The sequence below is a fragment of the Somniosus microcephalus genome, chromosome 4 (genome assembly GCF_052327205.1).
Source record: "Somniosus microcephalus isolate GS21.2 chromosome 4, FLI_Smic_1.0, whole genome shotgun sequence".
NCBI classification, from domain to species: domain Eukaryota; kingdom Metazoa; phylum Chordata; class Chondrichthyes; order Squaliformes; family Somniosidae; genus Somniosus; species Somniosus microcephalus.
This window is the reverse complement of record NC_140990.1, coordinates 96,309,026-96,320,344: the sequence shown is the minus strand read 5'-3', so window position 1 is coordinate 96,320,344 and position 11,319 is coordinate 96,309,026.

Here is an 11,319-nt window from a genome sequence, read left to right as displayed (position 1 = left end):
ATATACCACACACATCTCACAGTAACACGCTGATATACCCCACACCTCTCACGATAACACTCTGTTATACCCCACACTCCTCACTGTAACACTCTGATATACCCCACACCCCTCACTGTAACACTGTCTGATATACCCCACACCCCTCACTGTAACACTCTCTGATATACCCCACACCCCTCACTGTAACTCTCTGATATACCCCACACCCCTCACTGTAACACTCTGATATACCCCACACCCCTCACTGTAACACTCTCTGATATACCCCACACCCCTCACTGTGTAACACTCTGATATACCCCACACCCCTCACTGTAACACTCTCTGATATACCCTACACCCTGCACTATAACGCTCTCTGATATACCCCACACCCCTCACTGTAACACTCTGATATACCCACACTCCTCACTGTAACACTCTGATATTCCCCACACCCCTCACTGTAACGCTCTCTAATATACCCCACACCCCTCACTGTAACACTCTCTGATATACCCCACACCCCTCACTGTAACACACTGATATACCTCACACCCCTCACTGTAACACTCTGATATACCCCACACCCCTCACTGTAACACACTGATATATTCACACCCCTCACTGTAACACTCTGATATACCCCACACCCCTCACTGTAACACACTGAAATACCCCACACACCTCACTGTAACACACTGATATACCCACACCCCTCACTGTAACACTCTGAAAAACCCCACACGCTTCACTGTAACACATTGATATACCCCACACCCCTCACTGTAACACTCTGATATACCCCACACCCCTCACTGTAACACTCTCTGATATACCCCACACCCCTCACTGTAACACACTGATATACCCACACCCCTCACTGTAACACTCTGATATACCCCACACCCCTCACTGTAACACTCTGATATACAGCACACCCCTCACTGTAACACCCTGATATACACCACACCCCTCACTGTAACACTCTCTGATATACCCCACACCCTTCACTGTAACACTCGATGATATACCCCACACCCCTCACTGTAACACACTGATATACCCCACAGCCCTCACTGTAACTCTCTCTGATATACCCCACACCCCTCACTTTAACACACTGATATACCCACACCCCTCACTGTAACACTCTGATATACCCCACACCCCTCACTGTAACACACTGATATACCTCACACCCCTCACTGTTACACACTGATATACCCCGCACCCCTCACTGTAACACTCTCTGATAAACCCTACACCCCTTACTGTAACACACTGATATACCCACACCCCTCACTGTAACACTCTGTTATACCCCACACTCCTCACTGTAACACTCTGATATACCCCACACCCCTCACTGTAACACTCTGATATACCCCACACCCCTCACTGTAACAAGCTGATATACCCCACACCCCTCATTGTAACATTCTGATATACCTCACACCCCTCACTATAACACTGATATACCCCACACCCATCACTGTAACACTCTCTGATATACCCCACACACCTCACTGTAACACTCTCTGATATACCCCACACCCATCACTGTAACACTCTCTGATATGCCCCACACGCTCACTGTAACACTCTCTGATATATCTCACACCCCTCACTGTAACACTCTGATATACCCCACACCCCTCACTGTAACACTCTGATATACCCCACACCCATCACTCTAACACACTGATATACCCCACACCCCTCACTGTAACACTCTCTCATATACCCCACACCCCTCACTGTAACACTGATATACCCTTCAACCCTCACTGTAACACCCTGATATACCCCACACCCATCACTCTAACACACTGATATATCCTACACCCCTCACTTTAACACTCTCTGATGTACCCCACACCCCTCACTGTAACACTCTGATATACCCCACACCCCTCACTGCAACATTCTCTGATATACCCCACACCCCTCACTGTAACACTCTGATATACCCCACAGCCCTCGCTGTAACACTCTCTGATATACCCCACACCCCTCACTGTAACACTCTCTGATATACCCTCCCCATCACTGTAACACACTGATATACCCCACACCCCTCACTGTAACACTCTCTGATATACCCCACACCCCTCACTGTAACACTCTCTGATATACCCCACACCCATCACTGTAACACTCTCTGATACACCCCACACCCCTCACTGTAACACTCTCTGATATACCCCACACCACTCACTGTAACACTCTCTGATATACCCCACACCCCTCACTGTAACACTCTCTGATATAGCCCACACCCCTCACTGTAACACGCTCTGATATACCCCACACCCCTCACTATAACGCTCTCTGATATACCCCACACCCATCACTCTAACACACTGATATACCACACACCCCTCACTGTAACTCTCTCTGATATACCCCACACCCCACACCCCTTACTGTAACACTCTCTGATATACCCCACACCCCTCACTGTAACACTCTCTGTTATACACCACACCCCTCACTGTAACACTCTCTGATATACCCCACACCCCTCACTGTAACACTCTCTGATATACCCCACACCCCTCACTATAATGCTCTCTGATATACCCCACACCCATCACTCTAACACACTGATATACCCCACACCCCTCACTGTAACACTCTCTGATATACACCACACCCCTCACTGTAACACTCTGATATACCCCACACCCCTCACTGTAACACTCTTATATATCCCACACCCATCACTGTAACACTCTCTAATATACCCCACACCCCTCACTGTAACACTCTGATATACCCCACACCCCTCACTGTAACACTCTTATATATCCCACACCCATCACTGTAACACTCTCTGATATACCCTACACCCCTCACTGTAACACACTGATATACCCACACCCCTCACTGTCACACTCTGATATACACCACACCCCTCACTGTAACACTCTGATGTACCCCACACCCCTCACTGTAACACTCTGATATACCCCACACCCCTCACTGTAAAAAGCTGATATACCCCACACCCCTCACTGTAACATTCTGATATACCTCACACCCCTCACTATAACACTGATATAACCCACACCCCTCACTGTAACACTCTCTGATATATCCCACACCCATCACTGTAACACTCTCTGATATACCCCACACCCCTCACTGTAACAGTCTCTGATATACCCCACACACCTCACTGTAACACTCTCTGATATACCCCACACCCATCACTGTAACACTCTCTGATATACCCCACACCCCTCACTGTAACACTCTCTGATATACCTCACACCCCTCACTGTAACACTCTGATATACCCCACACCCATCACACTAACACACTGATATAGCCCACACCCCTCACTGTAACACTCTCTCATATACCCCACACCCCTCACTGTAACACTGATATACCCTTCAACCCTCACTGTAACAGCCTGATATACCCCACACCCATCACTCTAACACACTGATATACCCCACACCCCTCACTTTAACACTCTCTGATATACCCCACACCCGTCACTGTAACAGCTTGATATACCCCACACCCATCACTCTAACACACTGATATACCCCACACCCCTCACAGTAACACTCTCTGATATACCCCACACCCCACACTGTAACACTCTGATATACCCCACACCTCTCGCTGTAACACTCTCTGATATACCCCACACCCCTCACTGTAACACTCTCTGATATACCCCACACCCCTCGCTGTAACACTCTCTGATATACCCCACACCCATCACTGTAACACACTGATATACCCCACACCCCTCACTGTAACACTCTCTGATATACCCCACACCCCTCACTGTAACACTCTCTGACATACCCCACACCCATCACTGTAACACTCTCTGATATACCCCACACCCCTCACTGTAACACTCTCTGATATACCCCATACCCCTCACTGTAACACTCTCTGATATACCCCACACCCCTCACTATAACGCTCTCTGATATACCCCACACCCATCACTCTAACACACTGATATACCCCACACCCCTCACTGTAACACTCTCTGATATACCCACACCCCTCACTGTAACACTCTGATATACCCCACACCCCTCACTGTAACACTCTGATATACCCCACACCCCTCACTGTCACACTCTCTAATATACCCCACACCACTCACTGTAACACTCAGATATACCCCACACCCCTCACTGTAACACTCTGATATACTCCACACCCCTCACTGTAACACTCTAATATACCCCACACCCCTCACTGTAACACTCTGATATACCCCACACCCCTCACTATAACGCTCTCTGATATACCCCACACCCCTCACTGTAACACTCTGATATACTCCACATCCCTCACTGTAACACTCTGATATACCCCACACCCCTCACTGTGACACTCTGATATACCCCACACCCCTCACTGTAACACTCTGATGTACCCCACACACCTCACTGTAACACTCTCTAATATACCACACACATCTCACAGTAACACGCTGATATACCCCACACCTCTCACGATAACACTCTGTTATACCCCACACTCCTCACTGTAACACTCTGATATACCCCACACCCCTCACTGTAACACTGTCTGATATACCCCACACCCCTCACTGTAACACTCTCTGATATACCCCACACCCCTCACTGTAACTCTCTGATATACCCCACACCCCTCACTGTAACACTCTGATATACCCCACACCCCTCACTGTAACACTCTCTGATATACCCCACACCCCTCACTGTAACACTCTGATATACCCCACACCCCTCACTGTAACACTCTCTGATATACCCTACACCCTGCACTATAACGCTCTCTGATATACCCCACACCCCTCACTGTAACACTCTGATATACCCACACTCCTCACTGTAACACTCTGATATTCCCCACACCCCTCACTGTAACGCTCTCTAATATACCCCACACCCCTCACTGTAACACTCTCTGATATACCCCACACCCCTCACTGTAACACACTGATATACCTCACACCCCTCACTGTAACACTCTGATATACCCCACACCCCTCACTGTAACACACTGATATATTCACACCCCTCACTGTAACACTCTGATATACCCCACACCCCTCACTGTAACACACTGAAATACCCCACACACCTCACTGTAACACACTGATATACCCACACCCCTCACTGTAACACTCTGAAAAACCCCACACGCTTCACTGTAACACATTGATATACCCCACACCCCTCACTGTAACACTCTGATATACCCCACACCCCTCACTGTAACACTCTCTGATATACCCCACACCCCTCACTGTAACACACTGATATACCCACACCCCTCACTGTAACACTCTGATATACCCCACACCCCTCACTGTAACACTCTGATATACAGCACACCCCTCACTGTAACACCCTGATATACACCACACCCCTCACTGTAACACTCCGATATACCCCACACCCCTCACTGTAACACTCTGATATACCCCACACCCCTCACTGTAATACGCTGATATACCCCACACCCCTCACTGTAACATTCTGATATACCCCACACCCCTCACTGTAACACTCTCTGATATACCCCACACCCATCACTGTAACACTCTCTGATATACCCCACACCCATCACTGTAACACTCTCTGATATACCCCACACCCTTCACTGTAACACTCGATGATATACCCCACACCCCTCACTGTAACACACTGATATACCCCACAGCCCTCACTGTAACTCTCTCTGATATACCCCACACCCCTCACTTTAACACACTGATATACCCACACCCCTCACTGTAACACTCTGATATACCCCACACCCCTCACTGTAACACACTGATATACCTCACACCCCTCACTGTTACACACTGATATACCCCGCACCCCTCACTGTAACACTCTCTGATAAACCCTACACCCCTTACTGTAACACACTGATATACCCACACCCCTCACTGTAACACTCTGTTATACCCCACACTCCTCACTGTAACACTCTGATATACCCCACACCCCTCACTGTAACACTCTGATATACCCCACACCCCTCACTGTAACAAGCTGATATACCCCACACCCCTCATTGTAACATTCTGATATACCTCACACCCCTCACTATAACACTGATATACCCCACACCCATCACTGTAACACTCTCTGATATACCCCACACACCTCACTGTAACACTCTCTGATATACCCCACACCCATCACTGTAACACTCTCTGATATGCCCCACACGCTCACTGTAACACTCTCTGATATATCTCACACCCCTCACTGTAACACTCTGATATACCCCACACCCCTCACTGTAACACTCTGATATACCCCACACCCATCACTCTAACACACTGATATACCCCACACCCCTCACTGTAACACTCTCTCATATACCCCACACCCCTCACTGTAACACTGATATACCCTTCAACCCTCACTGTAACACCCTGATATACCCCACACCCATCACTCTAACACACTGATATATCCTACACCCCTCACTTTAACACTCTCTGATGTACCCCACACCCCTCACTGTAACACTCTGATATACCCCACACCCCTCACTGCAACATTCTCTGATATACCCCACACCCCTCACTGTAACACTCTGATATACCCCACAGCCCTCGCTGTAACACTCTCTGATATACCCCACACCCCTCACTGTAACACTCTCTGATATACCCTCCCCATCACTGTAACACACTGATATACCCCACACCCCTCACTGTAACACTCTCTGATATACCCCACACCCCTCACTGTAACACTCTCTGATATACCCCACACCCATCACTGTAACACTCTCTGATACACCCCACACCCCTCACTGTAACACTCTCTGATATACCCCACACCACTCACTGTAACACTCTCTGATATACCCCACACCCCTCACTGTAACACTCTCTGATATAGCCCACACCCCTCACTGTAACACGCTCTGATATACCCCACACCCCTCACTATAACGCTCTCTGATATACCCCACACCCATCACTCTAACACACTGATATACCACACACCCCTCACTGTAACTCTCTCTGATATACCCCACACCCCACACCCCTTACTGTAACACTCTCTGATATACCCCACACCCCTCACTGTAACACTCTCTGTTATACACCACACCCCTCACTGTAACACTCTCTGATATACCCCACACCCCTCACTGTAACACTCTCTGATATACCCCACACCCCTCACTATAATGCTCTCTGATATACCCCACACCCATCACTCTAACACACTGATATACCCCACACCCCTCACTGTAACACTCTCTGATATACACCACACCCCTCACTGTAACACTCTGATATACCCCACACCCCTCACTGTAACACTCTTATATATCCCACACCCATCACTGTAACACTCTCTAATATACCCCACACCCCTCACTGTAACACTCTGATATACCCCACACCCCTCACTGTAACACTCTTATATATCCCACACCCATCACTGTAACACTCTCTGATATACACCACACCCCTCACTGTAACACTCTGATATACCCCACACCCCTCACTGTAACACTCTTATATATCCCACACCCATCACTGTAACACTCTCTAATATACCTCACACCCCTCACTGTTACACACTGATATACCCCGCACCCCTCACTGTAACACTCTCTGATAAACCCTACACCCCTTACTGTAACACACTGATATACCCACACCCCTCACTGTAACACTCTGTTATACCCCACACTCCTCACTGTAACACTCTGATATACCCCACACCCCTCACTGTAACACTCTGATATACCCCACACCCCTCACTGTAACAAGCTGATATACCCCACACCCCTCATTGTAACATTCTGATATACCTCACACCCCTCACTATAACACTGATATACCCCACACCCATCACTGTAACACTCTCTGATATACCCCACACACCTCACTGTAACACTCTCTGATATACCCCACACCCATCACTGTAACACTCTCTGATATGCCCCACACGCTCACTGTAACACTCTCTGATATATCTCACACCCCTCACTGTAACACTCTGATATACCCCACACCCCTCACTGTAACACTCTGATATACCCCACACCCATCACTCTAACACACTGATATACCCCACACCCCTCACTGTAACACTCTCTCATATACCCCACACCCCTCACTGTAACACTGATATACCCTTCAACCCTCACTGTAACACCCTGATATACCCCACACCCATCACTCTAACACACTGATATATCCTACACCCCTCACTTTAACACTCTCTGATGTACCCCACACCCCTCACTGTAACACTCTGATATACCCCACACCCCTCACTGCAACATTCTCTGATATACCCCACACCCCTCACTGTAACACTCTGATATACCCCACAGCCCTCGCTGTAACACTCTCTGATATACCCCACACCCCTCACTGTAACACTTTCTGATATACCCTCCCCATCACTGTAACACACTGATATACCCCACACCCCTCACTGTAACACTCTCTGATATACCCCACACCCCTCACTGTAACACTCTCTGATATACCCCACACCCATCACTGTAACACTCTCTGATACACCCCACACCCCTCACTGTAACACTCTCTGATATACCCCACACCACTCACTGTAACACTCTCTGATATACCCCACACCCCTCACTGTAACACTCTCTGATATAGCCCACACCCCTCACTGTAACACGCTCTGATATACCCCACACCCCTCACTATAACGCTCTCTGATATACCCCACACCCATCACTCTAACACACTGATATACCACACACCCCTCACTGTAACTCTCTCTGATATACCCCACACCCCACACCCCTTACTGTAACACTCTCTGATATACCCCACACCCCTCACTGTAACACTCTCTGTTATACACCACACCCCTCACTGTAACACTCTCTGATATACCCCACACCCCTCACTGTAACACTCTCTGATATACCCCACACCCCTCACTATAATGCTCTCTGATATACCCCACACCCATCACTCTAACACACTGATATACCCCACACCCCTCACTGTAACACTCTCTGATATACACCACACCCCTCACTGTAACACTCTGATATACCCCACACCCCTCACTGTAACACTCTTATATATCCCACACCCATCACTGTAACACTCTCTAATATACCCCACACCCCTCACTGTAACACTCTGATATACCCCACAGCCCTCACTGTCACTCTCTCTGATATACCCCACACCCCTCACTATAACACATTGATATACCCACACCCCTCACTGTAACACTCTGATATACCCCACACCCCTCACTGTAACACACTGAGATACCTCACACCCCTCACTGTAACACAATGATATACCTCACACCCCTCACTGTTACACACTGATATACCCCGCACCCCTCACTGTAACACTCTCTGATATACCCTACACCCCTTACGGTAACACACTGCTATACCCACACCCCTCACTGTAACACTCTGATATACCCCACACCCCTCACTGTAACACTCTGATATCCACCACACCCCTCACTGTAACACTCTGATATACCCCACACCCCTCACAGTAACAAGCTGATATACCCCACACCCCTCATTGTAACATTCTGATATACCTCACACCCCTCACTATAACACTGATATACCCCACACCCATCACTGTAACACTCTCTGATATACCCCACACCCATCACTGTAACACTCTCTGATATACCCCACACCCCTCACTGTAACAGTCTCTGATATACCCCACACCCCTCACTGTAACACTCTCTGATATACCCCACACCCATCACTGTAACACTCTCTGATATACCCCACACGCTCACTGTAACACTCTCTGATATACCTCACACCCCTCACTGTAACACACTGATATACCCCACACCCCTCACTGTAACACTCTGATATACCCCACACCCATCACTCTAACACACTGATATACCCCACACCCCTCACTGTAACACTCTCTCATATACCCCACACCCCTCACTGTAACACTGATATACCCTTCAACCCTCACTGTAACACCCTGATATACCCCACACCCATCACTCTAACACACTGATATACCCCACACCCCTCACTTTAACACTCTCTGATATACCCCACACCCCTCACTGTAACAGCTTGATATACCCCACTCCCATCACTCTAACACACTGATATACCCCACACCCCTCACAGTAACACTCTCTGATATACCCCACACCCCTCACTGTAACACTCTGATATACCCCACACCCCTCGCTGTAACACTCTCTGATATACCCCACACCCCTCACTGTAACACTCTCTGATATACCCCATACCCCTTACTGTAACACTCTCTGATATACCCCACACCCCTCACTATAACGCTCTCTGTTATACCCCACACCCCTCACTGTAACACTCTCTGATATACCCCACACCCCTCACTGTAACACTCTGATATACCCCACACCCCTCACTGTAATACTCTGATATACCCCACACCCCTCACTGTAACACTCTGATATACCCCACACCCCTCACTGTAACACTCTGATATACTCCACACCCCTCACTGTAACACTCTAATATACCCCACACCCCTCACTGTAACACTCTGATATACCCCACACCCCTCACTATAACGCTCTCTGATATACCACACACATGTCACAGTAACACGCTGATATACCCCACACCTCTCACTATAACACTCTGTTATACCCCACACTCCTCACTGTAACACGCTGATATACCCCACACCCCTCACTGTAACACTCTCTGATATACCCCACACCCCTCACTGTAACACTCTCTGATATACCCCACACCCCTCACTGTAACACTCTGATATACCCCACACCCCTCACTGTAACACTCTGATATACCCGACACCCCTCACTGTAACACTCTCTGATATACCCCACACCCCTCACTGTAACACTCTGATATACCCACACTCCTCACTGTAACACTCTGATATACCCGACACCCCTCACTGTAACACTCTGATATACCCCACACACCTCACTGTAACACTCTCTAATATACCCCACACCCCTCACTGTAACACTCTCTGATATACCCCACACCCCTCACTGTAACACTCTCTGATATACCCCACACCCATCACTGTAACACAGTGATATACCCCACACCCCTCACTGTAACACTCTCTGGTATACCCCACACCCTTCACTATAACTGTCTCTGATATTCCCCACACCCCTCACTGTAACACTCTGATATACCCCACACCCCTCACTGTAACACTCTCTGGTATACCCCACACCCTTCACTATAACTCTCTCTGATATACTCCACACCCCTCACTGTAACACTAATATACCCCACACTGCTCACTCTAACACTCTGATATACCCCACACTCCTCACTGTAACACAC